Here is a 21,805-nt window from a genome sequence, read left to right on the forward strand (position 1 = left end):
TTTCCTTTAGAATTGCATTTACCTTTAGACTTTTAGGCGCAACTTTTTAGATTTAGTTTTTAGACTTTTAAGTTTCGACGTTTTTCTTTCTTATTTTTATTTTTCGACGTTTTTCGACGCGCAATCTATTTCTTTCTTATTTCTCGACGCTCTAGTTTCTAGGACCTAGAATTTTCTCTACTTCTTATCTAATTCTCAAAACGGAAAGAAAAATTATTTAAGCGGTTAAATTAATGGACGTTGACATTTTTCTGGTTCGTAGTAATAGTTGGATTTGTTAGTGGCTAGTTGTGGGCTTCCGATTTAAAGGGTCCTGGCTACCTGCTGCATCTTTTGGCTATTCGAAACGTGGGCAAAATCAGAAAAGTCTATTAATTGGACAACTTATATAAGTTTTTTTTATTTTTATAACTAATAGGATAATTCGTGAATGCATCACATTGTAGCTAAAATTTGGCCATCGCAATAAAATGGAAAATTTTGAAAACAAGGCCTTGGAAACTCTTTTTGAACTCCAAAATCAATTAAATCAATACTCTCAAACGGGTGTTGATGACAATTCAGTCAGTCAATCTTGGATCGCGAACGATGAAACAATAACTGGTTGTGAAATCTGTGGAGATTATCACTCGACATGGGAATGTTACTATTACGTTCCTATGGAAAATTACGTACCCACAGAACCTGAATGGAACGATTATGAAGAACGCAATTCAAACTGGGATTATTCCCAAGAATATATCCAACAACCAGAAGACGAGGAAAATTACGTGTCCGAAAATTCTTTAGACAATATGAAAATCAAACTCGAAGAACTTGATGCTCAAAAGGAACAAATGAGAGAGTTTGTAAATAGGCAAGCTGAAACTCTATCAGATTACATACCTGTTGATCTGAGGAGTATTGTGCAAGAAAATCTCAAATCATCGAATTTTGATGAATTCGAGAGTTCCGAAATCACCAACTATCCCGATGATACTTTTTATTCAGTCTTACCAATTTCACAACATATCGACACATTAGCCTCTACCGACGAAATCATCAATCCATCAATGGATGATGAAGAAGAAATAAGGGTAACAATTTGGTACTCTAGGGAAAACGATAACGTTAAAAAATTTACCCCCGAGACCAAACCAAACTTCACCATTCCACAACCTTCCAACCCAATATTCTCAATAGACGAGTCATCTACAGAAGATGAACCACGAGCTGTAATAGATAATGACACTTCGGATTTTACCCAATTGGGTAATAGAGGTGAAACCTTTGATCTCGAGAATAAACGGAAGGAAAAATTAGAAATTGTCCACCCTATAGATATAAGTATGTCGGTGTATATCGATCCATTTGACCAAGAACCAGAAAAGAGACATATCCATTTACTAAAAGCTACACTTAAAAAAGAATTAAGTAGTGACGATCGGGTGAGTCTAAACTTTAAACCCATTGATATATTATACACCACCCGAGATGCAAATAACTGGCTCACTATTTTAATTCGTGGAACTTATTCCACCGATTTCACATGTCGTCAGCTAAGTGTGGGGAAGTCTAACCCCACTTAACGTTAAATTAGGGGTTCGGGTTAGTGCATAACTCGTTAATAAACATGCATGATAAATTAGGGTAAAAGATGCATTTTCAAAGATTAGCAAACAGTTCAGAAAAGCAACCATTTTTGAAGAAAAACATGTGTGATAATACAAGAAGGAATGAACGATGAGGCGCGCCATCTATCATTCGTCGAGCTTTGTAAGTACAAACTAGGTATTCTTAATCACTTTTCTACACTAATCACCCTCATGAATTTATAATTAGAGTCTGATTTCATGCAAATGAGGGCATTGCATGATCTCAAGTGTGGGGAAGGGTTATAAATTCTCTCGGGTTTACACTTGGTTTATTTGCCAAATTTTGTGAAAATTTGAAAAAAATTTCAACTAAATGAATTTAAAATCATGTTTATACATATTTATGAACGATGAAAACTAGGTGTTAATACCGAAATTATCGTTACCTTAAAAAGGACATAAATTGAGAAACAACCCAAAACGCTTGAATTCATTTAAGAATGGAATAGAAGAGAATAAAAAGGCAAAGAAATAAACTAAGTGTGGGGAGAATGTACCAAGTTATTCAATTAAAAATTATCTATCACATGTTTCTGTAAAGTTATTGCAGGTGCTTTTGTTTTGAACTAAATTAATAGTTTTGCCCGGTTTATTGTGATACTTTTGAAAGAAAGATGGATCTACACGATGAATCAATTCCATCATTAGAAGGAAGTAAAGTCTTCCAAAAAAGACACGCGCTTCTTGATTTAGGTCATGAAGTTGTCGTCCAGACCAGCTGTAGGTTGACGAAAAATCTAGAAAAGTCATCACTAAAATCGGCTGGAAATCCACGGACCTCAGCATCAAACAGGGTCGCCAAGTGGTCAGATTTATCCTAACCATGAGAAGGATTTATCTCGTACAATGGGGAGGCACCGTGCAAATTAGCTTGATAAGACTAATGAATCAGATCCCCAGAAAGGATAATCTCCTTAAAGATTAAAAATCAGCTTTTAAGCCTGATATTACTCAATCCTTGAGATTGACCTTAAAGATTGAGAATTACAAACTCATGGAATTCGATGATATCTAAACTCGAGCTTGAACGAGAAAATATTTTGATCAAAATTACAGACCGATTTGTTTTCTGAAAACCTATTTTCAATGCGTTCATTACTATTGAACGTAAAATCCTAGGAATTCACCTAGAATTCATTAGGTCACCTGAACCAAATCGGGTGTCAACCGTAAGAACGGTGGTTGCATAGCATGGTCGAAGACAGGACCTTGTGCCAGACCAAAAAATCAAAGGATGATCTTTACTATTGCTCCTACCAAGGATAGTTCTAGCTTCCGACACGTTAATTAGACCATGAACAAATGCATGTCATTAGACATTGCCTTAACAGTTTCTTGTTCATCGCTTTCCTTTACAACCGGACGGTAGTTTACCGAAAGGTAATATACGGAACAAGTAAACTGGATGTGTGCTTCCGATACCGGGATAGCAGTGGATTACACGAACCTAAAAGTTTTAAGCCAAAATATTGATCCACAAATATATTTTGCAACACAGATGGTGGATTAAATCAGAAAACTTATCTAGGGTAAAAGCTAGAATGAATTTTCAAAAGATCAAATGTTTTCATAAAGATCCTATTTCCTTAAGGATCTACAATTTTTATAGTCATGTGGGACTGTAAACCGCCTTTCAAATGTGCACTTTGCTTTGGAAACCGAAAGTAAATCGGCTATTTGATTGCAAGTGTCGTTGACCTAAACCCAAGGCAACTGTGGATGACACACCCACCTTTAACTATGGTTCTATCATTACTATCATTGTTTATACCGCTCTATCAAAATCACTGATGTACAAAGTGTGAAGAATAAAGAAGTGATTCGTGTGATGTATTATATTATTTCAAGACTGTATTGCTTGAGGACAAGCAACGCTCAAGTGTGGGGATATTGATAAGGTTAAAAAGGAACATATATTTCATAGCATTATCCCCCAAGAAAGACAGGATTTTAGTTGTAATTGTTCCATATTCAAGTAATATTCATTTATATTTAATAAGTGCGAAGACAAAAGGCGAAAACGAAGAATTGAAGACGGAAAGGTCCAAAATGCTCAAATGTACAAGATACAATTAAAGTGGTTCAAATTATAGATGAAGAACGTCTAAAAATGATAAGAGTACAAGTTGCGGAACGCAAAGTACACGATATAAAATAGTACGCAAGGACGTTCGAAAATCCGGAACCGGGACCCGAGCCAAGAAGAAACGCCCGACGCAATGGACCAAAAATATCTAGTCTACTATGCATATAAATATAATATAATATATAAATAATTATTAAAATTATTTATATTTTATATATATTTAATAAATATGTCGACGAACAAGATGACAAAAGATATGTGAGCTGTCCAGCGTGGCCATGCGACTCGCATGGCAAATAGGCATAAACCCATGTGAGTCGCATGAGGATCAGAATCAGCTCACATTCTATAAATTGCCAGTTTTCGTTCCAGTTTACCAGACACATAATAATAATAATACTCCATAATATAAATAAATATATATATGTATATATAGTATAGATTAGTGTTATATTAGATTAGTTTGGGTTATGTAAAGGTTATTTTTACGAGTTTTTAAAGTCGGAGCTCTGTCCGTGTACCACTACGCGATAAATAATCAATGTAAGCTATGTTCTCCTTTTTAAATTAATGTCTCGTAACTAAGTTGTTATTATGCTTATTTGAACCGAAGTAATCATGATGTTGGGCTAAAATACTAAAATTGGGTAATTGGGCTTTGTACCATAATTGGGGTTTGGACAAAAGAACGACACTTGTGGAAATTAGACTATGGGCTATTAATGGGCTTTATATTTGTTTAACTAAATGATAGTTTGTTAATGTTAATATAAAGATTTACAATTGGGCGTCCCTATAAATTACCATATACACTCGATCGGACACGATGGGCGGGGTATTTATATGTACGAATAATCGTTCATTTAACCGGACACGGGAATGGATTAATAGCCACTAGAATAATTAAAACAGGGGTGAAATTACATTCAAGGGTAATTGGTGTAATTGTTAACAAAGTAGTAAAACCTTGGTTTACACGCAGTCGATAACCTGGTGTATTCATTAAACAAAGTATTAAAACCTTGTTACAATTCGAATCCCCAATTAGTTGGAATATTTAACTTCGGGTATAAGAATAATTTGACGAGGACACTCGCACTTTATATTTATGACTGATGGACTGTTATGGACAAAAACCAGACGGACATATTAAGTAATCCAGGACAAAGGACAATTAACCCATGGGCATAAAACTAAAATCAACACGTCAAACATCATGATTACGGAAGTTTAAATAAGCATAATTCTTTTATTTCATATTTAATTTTCTTTATTTTATATTTAATTGCACTTCTAATTATCGCACTTTTATTTATTGTTATTTAATCGCACTTTTAATTATCGTACTTTTTAATTATCGCAAGTTTATTTTATCGCACTTTTATTATTCGCAATTTCATTATCGTTATTTACTTTACGCTTTAATTTAAGTCTTGTATTTATTTTATATTTTACATTAGGTTTTAACTGCGACTAAAGTTTTAAAATCGACAAACCGGTCATTAAACGGTAAAACCCCCCTTTTTATATTTATATTTATATATTGTTATATAAAAATAAAGTGTTTCATAAGCCCGTCTCCCTGTGGAACGAACCGGACTTACTAAAAACTATACTACTTCGCGACTAGGTACACTGCCTATTGTGTTGTAGCAAGGTTTTGGTATATCCATTTTGTAAATATTTAATTAAAACTTGTTAAATTTTGTAGCATTCCGTATTAAAAATATACACTATTTCGTAACCCCGTGCTACCACATCATCAACCTAGAGAACATATGTTGGTCAATAAATGTTTAACAAGCTAGGTATGGTCATAGTGTATCACAATCCTAATGCTCGAGATCGACATACAAAAGTTATCCAAAGTCATTTCGAAAGGTCAATTTTGACAATAGTTCAACAAAACGAGATGTACCTTATATAAGGATTCATTTACTCGGTTGGTAATATTCAAAAATTCAATTTATCAATCTTACCAACAAGCTGTTTAAATATTAATTGCAGATTCAAAAGCTATTCCAATTAACGTCAATTATAATTCAGTTGACCATATCTTTTGTTTCGTTCATCGAAATTACGCGATTTCTAAATGAAAAGTTATTGATTTTTTGCCAGCTTTCCAAAAACATGTATATCATATACCTTTTACCAATAATATATGTATTTAATTCGTGATTCATTATAAACTGTTTAACGACGAAATTTAGCATACAAGCCTGTATAAATATATATACTCGAGCACTAGACATGGATACACAATTAATTTATAAAATATAAAATATAAATGCTTACGTATTATTATTGTGATTCAATATTTCAGAAAAGTACGTAGACGTAACGGAGATGATAAACACTAGGTTTGACTTGTGAATATTACCCACGAATATTACCCCTAACCTCCATAGCTATAACCCATAGTTTCCTTAGCTTTATCCCGCTCGAAAAACTTGTTTTGAAGTGACACGCTCATGACCTCGTCGTAGTATTTTATGTATAATATTAATTAATAATAATACTACTAATAGTATTAAAATTAATTATAATATTAATTAATTAATTAATAATAATAATAATAATGATAATAATAATAATAATAATAATATATAAATATATATTACAGAGGGAGATAGATGGATTGGGGTGTGTGTGTCTCGAAGCAAAACGAATCCAATTTATAAACTTTTCCTGAAATCTGACCCCATGCGATCGCATGGGTTTTATGCCTATTTTCCATGCGATCGCATGGCCCCAAAATCCAGCTCACATTTTTTTGTATTTTTGTTTGTCGACATAATTATTAATAATATATATAATATATTTAATTTATATAATTAATTATATATTATATTAAATTCACATGCATAGTTAACTTGTAATTTTTGTTCCGATAAGTCGTACGTTGTTACGCGACTTATGTCCCGGTTCCGGTTTTTCGAGTGTCCCTTCGTACGCTGAGAAAACTTGTAATTTACATTCTAGGACACGTACCTTTGTCAAAATATAGCCTTAAATTATCCCTAAATTATACCACCCAAAGTATATCTTAAACTTTCGAGTATTTTGGTCATTTACTTCTATAAATCATTGTCTCGTTATTTATTAATATAATAGTATTTATCAAACGTTTCATAACCAAGTTAATATCTATTCTCAATATTTATAAACACGTTTTAAAATACGTATCGCAAGTTATTCATATAATTAATTCTTATCAGTTAATATTCCTTATTATTGTATGTGTCCAAATTACATTATTTAAACAAATAATTCACCATTTATTCCGAATACCGTTAAAAATGAATGATTTCTCAAATCAACGTGGACCTCTCAACAGAGACACGTAATAATATCATAATTCTTAAGAGACTAAGTAAATATCTTTTACTAGAATCATTTGGCATAACCTTTTAACTCTGTAGTTAAATATATCAATCAGATAATCAAACCAATAAGCTTAATGCACAGTATCATATCCTCAACACTTTGTTACATTTTCAAGTTATAGTATATGTATCTATATATAATTGTTCGCGTTTCGTTGAGAACAATCGAAGGTTAATTGAACAGTTCAAAATTTTGAGATTTAACTTCATAGACTTTGTTTATCGTGTCGGAAACGTTAATCATACAAGATTAAGTTTAAATTTGGCCAGAATTTTCCGGGTCATCACAGTACCTACCCGTTAAATAAATTTCGTCCCGAAATTTGAGTGAGGTTGTCATGGCTAACAATAAAAATGTTTTTATGACGAATATGAGTCGATAAATAGAGTTTTATCACCGTTGAATAATATGGATAAAACAATCCAATTATGTGAAGCGTATGAGGAAAGTTATCGTAATAAAGTGAAATAGAGAATAGAGATGCATCTTATCTCTTGACGTAGTAACGATTGATTTCCGGAATTTAAGGAATAGAAAGTCTTCATAATCTAAATAAGATTTGATTCTTCGGGAATTAAGGAGATTAAGATCTTCTTTAATTATATGCGGGCATCTGTCTTGATTGCTCTGTCTGTTATTTCGCTATAAATTGACCTATTCTGTTTCATTATTTTCACTACTCCTACATCTTCTTCCTCATTTCATACTTCCAAAAGATTGTGAAATGCTTCATCCAGTTCTGATTCTTGATATAATCCTAACTTTTATATCTGTCATTCTTCTTTTTCATCTACCACAAGAGGAAGTTACTTTCTTTTACCATTACCTTGGGGTTATAGTGTTTTTCATTCTCCCGTGTCTTTATATTGCTATACGCATTGATATACACTTCGGAGTTATTATCGGGCTTATATTCTCCTTTTTATTTCAGAGCTCCATGCTTTCGATTTCTCTTCCCGACCTTATGTCAAGCGAATAATGGTCCAGAATTTGTAGGTATGAATTTCAGATGAACATAATTAATGTTCTAAGAAATAAATTGTAATGGCACGATCTTGATTTGTCAAATTACCAGAATATCTGGAAAAGACCGAATCATCAAGAAGTATATTTTCTTGATATATTTAGAGATTATATAGAATGAAAGAGTTATGTAACATGGTTCATGATGAGGGTGTGATCTGTGAACCTTTATCACGTTCCATTAGAAACTCAGCATGACTTACTGTAATATAATTACGTTGATCAAGTGTCATTATATTATACTAATTCATGCTTCAGTTCTCAATACTACTTCAAAACATTTATATTTTAAATTCGAATTTTTCAGAATTTAGAAACTAACACAGTCTCTGTTATGATGTAACACAAATAGCGTGAAGGAATGAATAATTTCAGATAGTCACGAAATTATCCTCAGAAATATTGAAAGAAGATATGATGATATCTTAGAATATTTAAGATAATGATGATGATGAAGAATATTATCCGTAAAGATTTTAGAGTAAGGAGTAAGGTATTTTCTAAGGATTTCAGTAGACACTGAATCATTTGGATTCTTTGAAGGCAGGTTCAGTCTTTGTGATTTATCCACAGCCTCCTTCATACTTTGCTCAATCCGTTTTCCAGTTCCAAACCTTATCTTTTTCTCAGCTTTACCACCATACCATTAATTATCATCAAACTTTTGACTGTTAAAGTCTTTTTCAGTTTTTGCTGCTTCATCAGCATTTCGAGAACTATTTCGCAGTTCACGGTGTTTTTCAGAAACTTCACATTCGAAGTATGTAAGTAGATGTTATATGTACTCATATAACTGTTGGCGTAGATGTGCTGCAAGATTTTAAAATACTGATTGCTAATTCCCGATAATTCGTATGACCATTATTGTTACTAGATGTGGATGAGTACATGATAGGGTTTCAATGAGTATAAGGATTTTTTTGGAAGGTCAAGGATAAATGAAATTGTTGGTAAATTTACTGCTAATGTGGTGGAACATGAAAGGTTCCCCAGTAACAAGAACGTAGATGTCAAGGTTACAATAAGGCTAATCTGAAAAATCAAAGTTGACTAGTTGAAAGTGTGATAAAACTGGATACTTTGAAAAGGATGGCAAGATTATTTTCGATATTAACAATGCTAAAGGATCTTGCACAGTTTTGAAGTCAAAGTATAACTTTGAAAGATGTAGAGATCTAAGAATGATGTCACTGGTTCAGAGTTATGACTTAGATTCTGATTCGTCAATATTAGAATATGTAATTGAACTTGTATGAAAACGATTGTATATCGTTGTGAAGATAGTGAGTATAGTCAATGATTTTTGAATCAAAATTGAAGAATGTACAATGTAACATATTAATTGTGAACTTATATATTTTCCGAGTATTACCTACCCGTTAAAGATTTCACAATTTATATTTTGTACAAAAGAATTTTCATTACAGTCTTTATGAAAATATCTCTATGTATATTTTCTTCGGATGTAATTCGGATTTAATGAGTTAATATCATATTAAACTCATTTGATTTTTGGCTTGACTTAGAAATGAATAATCTCTAAAATATTAAAGATTACTTAATCCTGCGGAGTATTAATGAAATCAATACTTCATTATTTATTCTTATTCCTTGGTGAAGGATGTTGGTGCTCATAGTACTCTCGCTAACTTTTCAAGGTACGAATGATGTTGTCTAGAAAGTTTCGAGGGTACCGAAGATGAAAGTGTAAAATCAGACATGTTATTGAATAATACACTTGATTTATTATGAAATGAAATTCATTGAATTTGAAACAAAGATTGTAGTTAACGATGATTAAGTTGCTAACGAAGAATGTACATCATAGCATATTATTACTATGAATTAACTGAGTAGTTACGTTCCATACATAATAGCTTAGTACAGAAAGATTTATTATAGTTTTAAAAATTTATATATATAAGATATACATATAAATTCTTCAGAAGGAATGAGTTAATATTTCATAACTCGTTGATACAATATACGCGTTATTGACTCGTAATGATTTTCCACGGTTCTTTCTTGAACTGACGGAGCTTATGATGTTAGAGGTGCTGCTGATTCTGACGATGTTGACAGCACTGACTGTGCTGGTGAGGCTGACGGTGTTGTTGATGTTGTGGTATAACAAGTTTAGCTTGTAAATCATACACCATTCCGACCAGGGTTTCTACTCTATCTGATTTATGGTTAAGGCTATAATAGATAATCTCTATGACTTTAGAGATTACATAATCACCGCAGAATGTTTCTCCGATGAAGTTATGAATTCATACTTCATCGTTTGTTGTTGTTGATACTCCTTAGTATCTATAGTGCGTATGATGTTCATATCCGAGGTACAATTTGTGATGTTGAGGCGTGTGATGCAGATGTGGTTGTTGGTGGTGGTAATGATCCTGTTGGTGTTGATGATGGTGATACTGGTTATTCTGCTGGTGCTGCTGCTGGTGTTTGTAACCTTCGCACTATATTCTCCAAAGTCACTACCCGAGCGCGAAGCTCGTTGACTTCTTCTATTATACCGGGATGATCGGTTCTGATGAGCGGATAAATAAGATCTAAAATTCGATGTAGTATATAATCGTGACGAGAAACTCTGGAAATGAGAGAGAAAATGGTATTACGAACATGTTCGCCGGTAAGTGCTTCAGGTTCTTCGCCAAGAGGGAAATTTGGTGGATGGAAGGGATCACCTTCTTCCTGTCTCCAATGATTGAGGAGGCTACGAACCCATCCCCAATCCATCCAGAATAGATGATGGCTAATTGGTTGATCCATTCCAGTTACACTACCTTCGGAGTTTGAGTGAAAATCCATATCGGAATAGCTGTCAGCATCTGAGGAATTCGAACTAGATACGGAATTCATCTTACACGGTTTGGATAAAGGATTTTTGATATAAATTGATTTTTGGATATCGGATGATATTCTAATTACATAGAATACCTATATATAATACAAGGGGTCCGTAAATTACGGAGGAACTTTTCGAAAACTGTCAGGTAAAGTTTACAGTAACATATACGCTGAGATATAAATTAGCAGATACACTAAGATACGAATTTTGTCTATATACTATTCATGCAATCAATGCAGTAAAATGTGTCTTTGACTAGAAATGATAAGCAGGTAATTTCCAACAAGAAATGATAAGTAAAACTTATGACATGCAGACACAGTCGAAGTCCAGACTTACGAATGCATCCTAACATCTATCAGTTAGACACATTAATGCAAGACCTGATTCGCTACGACCAACGCTCTGATACTAACTGTGACGATCGCTCCAAATCCATATGGATGAACACGTCATTCATCGATTTCATTGCGAGGTATTTGACCTCTATATGATACGTTTTGTAAACATTGCATTCTTTTGAAAAGGCACACCATAAATGAATATTTAAATCAAAGATTTTCGACATCTGATGATTTCTACATATAGACAATCACCGTAAATAATAATTTACAATAGTACTTTCATTGATAATGCAGTCAAAATAAGATACATGGTGATGATTTGGTGAATGCAACGTTTCCTTGAAAAATATGCCATGTAAGACTCCATGCACATAGCTTGTCTAACATATAAGAAAATAGCGGAAGACTTCTAGGGAACCTGAGAATAAACATGCTAACAAGTGTCAACACAAAGGTTGGTGAGTTCATAGTTTTAATGTTTCGTATAATCTGTATATAAAGGTGGATCACTAGATTTCAGTTGTTCCATCCAGAAACGTTTATCAAAATATTCTACAAGATTGAGCACCCTGGTAACTAAACTTTAACGTCTATATAGTAAGTACCCATGTTTTAACATACATGCAACCAACATGTACAATACACACAAACTAACGTGTACTAAACTCAAATAGCATACGTCTGTTTTATAGTTCAGGCTAGGGTTTCTATACCTGGAACAGACGGGGATGTCAAGCCCTATGGATCCATATACTACTACTCGCGCCCACCAGTTCTTATAACTGGCAGTTAACAGTTACCAAAGCTAAGGGATTTTCTGTTCAAACTCAGTGTAGAATTTAGTATATACTTGTATCCATTGCGTTTAAAATAAAGTGCATGTATTCTCAGCCCAAAAATATATATTGCAAAAGCAATTAAAAAGGGAGCAAATGAAACTCACCTTAGCAGCACATAAAGTTGTTCACCAAAATGTGATCGAAACTCGGAATACCCAAATAACCGTAGATCTCAACCTAGAGAACATATGTTGGTCAATAAATGTTTAACAAGCTAGGTATGGTCATAGTGTATCACAATCCTAATGCTCGAGATCGACATACAAAAGTTATCCAAAGTCGTTTCGAAAGGTCAATTTTGTCAATAGTTCAACAAAACGAGACGTACCTTATATAAGGATTCATTTACTTGGTTGGTAATATTCAAAAATTCAATTTATCAATCTTACCAACAAGTTATTTAAATATTAGTTGCAGATTCAAAAGCAATTCCAATTAACGTCAATTATAATTCAGTTGACCATATCTTTTGTTTCGTTCATCGAAATTACGCGATTTCTAAATGAAAAGTTATTGATTTTTCGTCAGCTTTTCAAAAACATGTATATCATATACCTTTTACCAATAATATATGTATTTAATTCGTGATTCATTATAAACTGTTTAACGATGAAATTTAGCATACAAGCCTGTATAAATATATATACTCGAGCACTAGACATGGATACACAATTAATTTATAAAATATAAAATATAAATGCTTACGTATTATTATTGTGATTCAATATTTCAGAAACGTACGTAGACGTAACGGAGATGATAAACACTAGGTTTGACTTGTGAATATTACCCACGAATATTACCCCTAACCTCCATAGCTATAACCCATAGTTTCCTTAGCTTTATCCCGCTCGAAAAACTTGTTTTGAAGTGACACGCTCATGACCTCGTCGTAGTATTTTATGTATAATATTAATTAATAATAATACTACTAATAGTATTAAAATTAATTATAATATTAATTAATTAATAATAATAATAATAATAATAATAATGATAATAATAATAATAATAATATATAAATATATATTACAGAGGGAGATAGATGGATTGGTGTGTGTGTGTCTCGAAGCAAAACGAATTCAATTTATAAACTTTTCCTGAAATCTGACCCCATGCGATCGCATGGGTTTTATGCCTATTTTCCATGCGATCGCATGGCCCCAAAATCCAGCTCACATTTTTTTGTATTTTTACTTGTCGACATAATTATTAATAATATATATAATATATTTAATTTATATAATTAATTATATATTATATTAAATTCACATGCATAGTTAACTTGTAATTTTTGTTCCGATAAGTCGTACGTTGTTACACGACTTATGTCTCGGTCCGGTTTTTCTAGTGTCCCTTCGTACGCTGAGAAAACTTGTAATTTACATTCTAGGACATGTACCTTTGTCAAAATATAGCCTTAAATTATCCCTAAATTATACCACCCAAAGTATATCTTAAACTTTCGAGTATTTTGGTCATTTACTTCTATAAATCATTGTCTTGTTATTTATTAATATAATAGTATTTATCGAACGTTTCATAACCAAGTTAATATCTATTCTCAATATTTATAAACACGTTTTAAAATACGTATCGCAAGTTATTCATATAATAAATTCTTATCAGTTAATATTCCTTATTATTGTATGTGTCCAAATTACGTTATTTAAACAAATAATTCACCATTTATTCCGAATACCGTTAAAAATGAATGATTTCTCAAATCAACGTGGACCTCTCAACAGAGACACGTAATAATATCATAATTCTTAAGAGACTCAGTAAATATCTTTTACTAGAATCATTTGGCATAATCTTTTATCTCTGTAGTTAAATATATCAATCAGATAATCAAACCAATAAGTTTAATGCACAGTATCATATCCTCAACACTTTGTTACATTTTCAAGTTATAGTATATGTATCTATATATAATTGTTCGTGTTTCGTTGAGAACAATCGAAGGTTAATTGAACAGTTCAAAATTTTGAGATTTAACTTCATAGACTTTGTTTATCGTGTCGAAAACGTTAATCATACAAGATTAAGTTTAAATTTGGCCAGAATTTTCTGGGTCATCACAGATTCCATTCTCGGAACTATACGAGAACAGAACAACTAACTCTAGACAACATTTTTTTTTAGAACATTTGAATCTCCCCACACTTAGGTAGCTGTGGTGTCGAAATTGTGATTAACTTCATCGTCAATTTCTCTTGGACCATAATCAACTTGCATATCTGTGACTTTTGCTTTAAGCCATTGGTCGGATTCTTGTGTAATATCCACAAATTCAACTAGTTTCGCCTTTTCTTTGGGCGATAGATTGGATACTAACCGGTTACATAACTTAAAGTTCCCCTTGGTTCTAGCATCGCGAATCCGTTTAATAAGTTTCTTCATTGAACTGTTAATAACGGGGTCATTTAATTTCGCATCAACAACGGGGTTCTTTGCTATCAAGTCATCATTAGGTGTTACTTCATCTTCCCCACACTTAGGCATTTTATTATTGTTAAGCACTGCCGTTGAAGTTGGTAAAACAATGTGCTTCTCATCGATCGTTTTTAGTGGTTCAACGGTTTTGGTTGGTGGAGATTTAGATTTTCGATTCACAAAGGTGATCGATTTTTCACCATCACTAAGTATCATTCTACCCTTTCTTACATCAATAAACGCCTCGGTGGACGCTAAGAATGGTCGACCTAAAATTAAAAGAATGTTTGAGTCCTCTTCTATGTCAATAACAACAAATTTGACTAGAAACGTTAAATTACCCACTTGAACGGGTAGGTTGTTAGCAATTCCAACTGGGTGCCTAATGGTTTGATCAAAGAGTCGAACACTCATTTTCGTTGGACTTAACTCATCTACTCCTAATCTCTTATATAATGAAAGAGGCATAACACTCACACTCGCACCTAAATCTGCTAGTGTATCATACATGACACAATCACTAAGTAGACAAGGAACAATAAATTCACCCGGATCACTCAACCTTAGTGGAGGTTTTGGTGGATCTGTCTTTACCGGGTTTACTTTTACGGTTTTTGTTTCTTGCACTTTCTTATTCTTCTTCTTCTTTTCAGAGGTATCACAAACTTTATTACCTATTACTTGCTCATACTCAACTCCTTTTCTTGGAAACTGGATGGGTTGTCTGTATGGTGCCACCACTGGCTTTACATACTCGGGTGGTGGTGGTGGCGTAACTTCTTCATTGTTACTCACATCTAAAACCTTCCCATCTTCTGATGATGGTTTTTCAGAATTTGTTGACACCATATTAACATTCTCATTCCGAGGATTTACTTCAGTATTACTCGGTAGCTTTCCTTGTTCCCTCTCACTCATCATGCTAGCAAGAGTACCTACGTGTTTTTCTAGATTCAAAATGGAAGCTTGTTGAGTTCTTAATGACTGATCAAACCTCTCATTCGTTTGGGTTTGAGATGTAATGAATTGTGTGTGAGATTCCATTAGCTTTGCCATCATTTCTTCCATATTTGGCTTTTTCTCTTCGGTTTGTTGTGGTGGTTTATACAAGCTAGGTCTTTGTTGATTGAAAATATTGTTTTGAGTTGGTTGGTTATTTGGACCTTGTTGGTTGTACGAGTTATTGTTGGGTCCATTTGGATTGTAAAGAATGTTTTGATTTCGATTGAAGTTTGGCCTTGGCGGTTGATAATTATTTTGATAATTATTTCCCGGCCTTTGGTTCATGTAGGAAACATTCTCACGTTGTTCCATTGTTTGCTCAATGTGACAATCTTTCGTTAAGTATGGTCCACTGCATTGCTCACAACTGATTCGTATTGCGTGAATATCTTTAGTCATCTTTTTCATTCGTCTTTCAAAAGCATCTATTTTTGCGAAAACGGAATCAAAGTCATGGCTAGAATCGGCTCTAGCCGCTTTAGATGAACGAAAAATATCTTTTTTCTGGTGCCACTCATGCGAGTGGGAAGCTGTGTTATCAATGATTTTGTGAGCTTCGGTTGCGGTTTTCTTCATAATGGAACCACCAGCTGCTGTGTCGATGTATTTTCGTGTAGCAACGTTGACACCTTGGTTGAATATTTGTACTATCTGATAAGTGTCTAAACCATGTTGTGGACATCCTCTCAAGAACTTTCCAAATCTTGTCCACACCTCATATAGAGTTTCATTTGGATTTTGCGTGAACGTAACAATTTCTCCTTGAAGTCTTACGGCTTTAGATGCCAGAAAGAATTGTTTAAGAAAATTTTCAACTAAGACATCCCATGTATCAATCGCCCCTTCAGGTAACGATTCTAACCACTCTTTGGCTTCTCCCTTTAAAGTCCAGGGAAATAACATGAGATATATCTGTTCATCCTCAACTTCTCGGATTTTGAATAGTGTACAAATCCTATTAAAGGTACGAAGATGTTCGTTTGGATCTTCTTTTGGCGTACCACTAAATTGGCATTGGTTAGTTACCATGTGTAGGATTTGTCCTTTGATTTCATATTCTGGTGCATTAACATCTGGCTTAATAATGGCATGACCTTGGCCCGTACGTGTAACTCTCATTCGGTCTTCCATACTTAGAGGTTCTTGATTTTCCATGATTGGATTTGTTGAATCTGAATCACTAGAGGATTCTGATTTAATGGTTTCTTCCTCGACAATCTCTGGATGAGTAATTTGTGGTTCAGGAGGAATGATTAGTGGTTCAGGATCTCTGAATTGTCCTTGAATATCCTCCGGATTCTCAATTGTGAGGTTGGGTTCAAAAAATGGATTATCGGAAATTTGAATTGGATTACTTGGTCGACTTGATGACGATTCTAAAGAAAAATCAACGGCGACAATATTGGCTAGATGTCTTGATCGAGTTACAGGTGGTGAACGTATGAAAGGTGGTGAATGTTTTGCTCGGTGCATTCACAGAATATCCTATTAGTTATAAAAAGAAAGAAAAATTATATAAGTTATCAAATTAATAGATTTTTCTGCTTTTGCCCACGTTTCTAATAGCCAAAAGATGTAGCAGGGAGCCAGAACCCTTTAAATCGGAAGCTCACAACTCAGCCACTAACAAATCCAACTATTACTACGAAGCAGAAAATTTGGATGTCTATCAATTTAACCGTTTAAAATAATTTTTCGTTTTGAATTATTAGAGAAGAAATAGAGAAAATTCTAAGTCCTAAAAACTAGAGCGGCGAGAAATAAGAAAGAAAAAGAGTAGCGTCGAAAAACGTCGAAAAATAAAAAATTGAAAAATAAAATAAGAAAGTAGCGCGTCGTGAAAGGACCCGTCCTAATCCACCTGGACGAAGTCATCAACATTTGGTCCCATTGCGATGATCGGCTCCAAGTAATGTCCTTATATTGAGCAAATGCACAGCGGAAGACTTAATTCGTATCTGAGAATAAACATGCTTTAAAGTGTCAACCAAATACACTCGCAAGATTTCAATATGTTAATAGACCACAAGATTTCATAATCATAAACATAATACACTCGCAAGTGTATGTAAAACATTCTAAGTAGTTGAGCACTTGGTACCCATACTTAACATTTAATCAACATCGCATATTCCCTTTATTATGAAATCTCACTACACCGTACCAAGTGTAGTCACCAAAACGAAGTACTGTGCAACCGTTGAATACTGGTCGTCCAGTCCGGTTGGGGTTGTCAGGCCCGATAGATCTATCAACAGGATTCGGGTTTACAATACCTATGTAAATAGTAGTTACCAAGCTACAGGGAAATATGCCAGTGGTACAACTCAACGTAGAATATATTTTTAAGTACTTGTGTCTATTTTGTAAACATTTATAAAAGCAGCGCATGTATTCTCAGCCCAAAAATATATATTGCAAAAGCAATTAAAAAGGGAGCAAATGAAACTCACTTTTGCCTTGAAGGTATTTAATTCGACTTGGTCTCCGATAGATATCACGAACCTAACCATATATATAATATATCAACATATTTTCTTTTTAAGTAATCGTTACATATATATATACTTTTAATACTTTTAATATTTTCTTAGTCCGTAGTTAGCAGTCCGATGTTAGTGGTCCACAATTAGTTGCTTAAATAAAATAAATAAAGACCCCATCGTATTCGTATTGATCAGAATTAATCTCGACCCATGGTACCATGTTGTCAAATGACGTGTTGCGTACATAAAGTACCGTGTTGTCAAATGACGTGTTGTGTACAATCATGAGGTCTTATGATTAATCTTCTCGTGTTATTTACGGGTGGTCATGAAATATATAAAATTAAATCATAAGTAATTATATATAAAATATCATATTAATTAAAAAAAGATATGATTAATTTACTTTTTCTCCAAATATTTTCGTAGCTAAACTAGCTTCGGATACCCAATCTTGTTTTAGTCGTAGTTTCTTCATTACAACTCCGTTTTTGTTGGTTCAACTTGCCACTTCCTTGAATCGAGTTAAATTTTGAGAATATGAACTGAAAATACCTTAGTTTGTACTCGAAATCATAGGTTATAGGTCAAACTTTGGTGAAACTTATGAAAGTGATCATTTTTCATCATAAAAACAACATTTAATGATCATTTTTCTAAAAATACTTACACTTTGAGTTAAACCATGAAATTTTTATGTGTTAACATATTCATAAGAAATATAATTTTTCCAGAACATGAACTTCCAATTCAAAGTTCAAGATGGTTTTTAATTATCCAACCCAAAACAGCTCCCGGTTGCACTCCGACGACGTAGATTCAGTTTTTAAGATGTTCTTTGTAAAACCAAGTTATATCTTGTTAGGTTAGCATATCATTAGGATATATTACAGGTCTTGAAGTGTTTTAAAAGTCAAGTTAGAAGGATATATTTAGTTTGCGAACAAGTTTGAAATCATTCAAACTATGTTCTTGTTGTTAAAATTTTATACCACAAAATAAGATAGCTATATGAATATGAATTGAATAAGATTATGAACAAGGTTACTACCTCAAGTTACTTGGAAAAAGTTACCGCAAAAGATAAGAAATAATCCTGGAATCAAAGAGTGGTGGAGTTAGATCAAAAGGTTGGAAGTAAACTTCTTCAAATGGGTGGTTATTTTGATATGTTCTTGAAAGAGTTTTCTTATGGTGTTTAAGGCTTGTAATTGAAGCTAAATGATGGGGAAAATGCTTGGAGATGATCAAGTATGAAGTTAGGAGTATTTTGAGAGAGAAATGAGGGTGTAGGTATGAGAAAATGGAGTGAAGAAATGGTGTTTATTTATAAAAACGTTTTTAGTTTATAAAGAAAGAAAAGGATTCCTAATTTTGTTTTCTTACTAAAAATTCATACTACTTGACAAATTCTAGTTACCTCATATCTAGGGCAGTAATAATGTTGATTAGGATGTTGATTTGATGTGTATATACCAATAGTAAATACGTATAGAAGCTGGGTATGATACGGGTACATATACTCTAGATATACGTATAGAAATCTTGAGAAAACGGAACGAGAATTCAAATATAGCTATCTTTTGTGAATATACTTATATTGTTTTATGTATTTAAGTCCTTAAAAAGTGATTAAATACATTATATATACGATACATGTATAAGCATTATAGATTATAAGTATATATATCAAAGAATGTTACGTATAGTTATCGTTTTGAAAACTTAAGTTAGTAGTTTCAAAATATACTTATAACTCATTGTCATTAGTACACAATGAGATGTTAAACCATCCTTAGATCATGTTAAATATATATAAATACATATATATACACAAACGTATAATTATCGTATGTTATATAGTTCGTGATATCATCGGTCATATTGGACGGTCAAACGTTGTGTAAAACTCTTTTCAAAAACACAAGTCTCAACAATTTGGATTGCTTATCATGTTGGTATGGTTTAATTTATGTAAATATTAATCTCATAAGTATAATTTGGTCAGAAAATTCCGGGTCATTACACGTCGAAACTTAAAATTCTAAAAATTAAATATTAAAAGTTGCGTCTAAAGGTATTAAAACTTAAAAGAAATTCTATATCCAAAATGGCAATATCTTAATTAGGCACTAAATTTTATTAAATACTAAAACGATAAGCGACGTCGTAAAATTCTAAAGCGCCTAAATTTTAGTCTAAAGAAAAAGTACTTAAGGGATTTTACGGCAAATCCTAAAAATCTAAAAGTATAAAAATAACTACGACAAAAACTATAACTTAAACTAATTACGAGCGAAAAATATAAATATTACGAATAAACGATTAAAAAGATACGAAATATAGAAATAATACTTAAAGTTATGAAAATACAATTTTTATAAAAATATTATTTTTATTATTGTATAAAAGTATTTATAAAACTAATTAACACTTAAAACTTAAAATATAACTTTAATTAAACTATGACTAATTAATATTAAATATAAACCCTAATTAGATTAATTAAAAAAATAATAATTAAATTAAACCCTAAAACGTAATTAATGCAGTCTGAGGTTCAGGCGTGTCAGGCAGCTCCACGAGTGCCGAGGTCTGCTACCCAAAAACTCCGCGAGTGCTGAGGATGCAGATTCAAACGAGCTGCAGGCCCAAATTACGCAGGTCCAGTTTTTTTTTAAATCTTTTTACAAAATTAATATAAGTAATATTTATTAAAGTAAACTTATGTTTTTAAGAACTAAAAAAATACTTTTATACTTTATATAAATTATATAAAAATATTTTTTTTCTTGAACACTTAAATAGATATATATATTATTATTTTTCTTTTTAATGTTTTTAACACTTATTATAAATACAAAATATTTTTATGAAATACGAAATAATATATTTTTACAAAAATATAGTTTACAAAAATATAGCATTTTGCTTCGGCGTCCCCGGCAGCGGCGCCAAAAAATTCTTGATGTGTGTAGCAGAGTATACGAAATAGTTATATTTTTATTGCAAAATACTATTAAATACGATACAATTTTACACAAGTTATTTATTTATTTATAGAGTGGATATACCTAAACCTTGCTACAACACTTATAGGCAGTGTACCTAATCGTACAGTAGTGTAGTTTTTAGTAAGTCCGTTTCGTCCACAGGGAACTAGCCAAGTTTAACGCTATATAAATTTTAAACTATATTTGTATAAATATATATATATATATATAAGTAGTAGTATTATTATTATAAAAGGGGTTTTTACCGTTTAGTGACCGGTTTGTCGATTTTATACTTTTAGGTGTAAAGATAAACGACAATAATTAAAGTGCGTAAAATAAAATAACGATAAATAAAATGCGTTATATAAAATTGCGAGTAATAAAATGACGGTAAATAAAAGTACGATGAAATATGAAATAAAAGTATTATGCTTATTTAAACTTCCGTAATCATGATGTTAGACGTGTTGATTTTAATTTATTATCATGGGTTAATTGTCCTTTGTCCTGGTTTATTCGATATGTCCATACGGTTTTTGTTCATAACGGTCCATCGGTCATAAATATAAAGTGCGAGTGTCCTCGTCAAATTAATCTTATACCCGAAGTCAAATATTCCAACTAATTGGGGATTCGAACTGTAACAAGGTTTTAATACTTAGTTTAATGAATACACCAGGTTATCGACTGCGTGCAATCCAAGGTT

This window comes from Rutidosis leptorrhynchoides, chromosome 7 (genome assembly GCF_046630445.1).
Source record: "Rutidosis leptorrhynchoides isolate AG116_Rl617_1_P2 chromosome 7, CSIRO_AGI_Rlap_v1, whole genome shotgun sequence".
Classification (NCBI taxonomy): domain Eukaryota; kingdom Viridiplantae; phylum Streptophyta; class Magnoliopsida; order Asterales; family Asteraceae; genus Rutidosis; species Rutidosis leptorrhynchoides.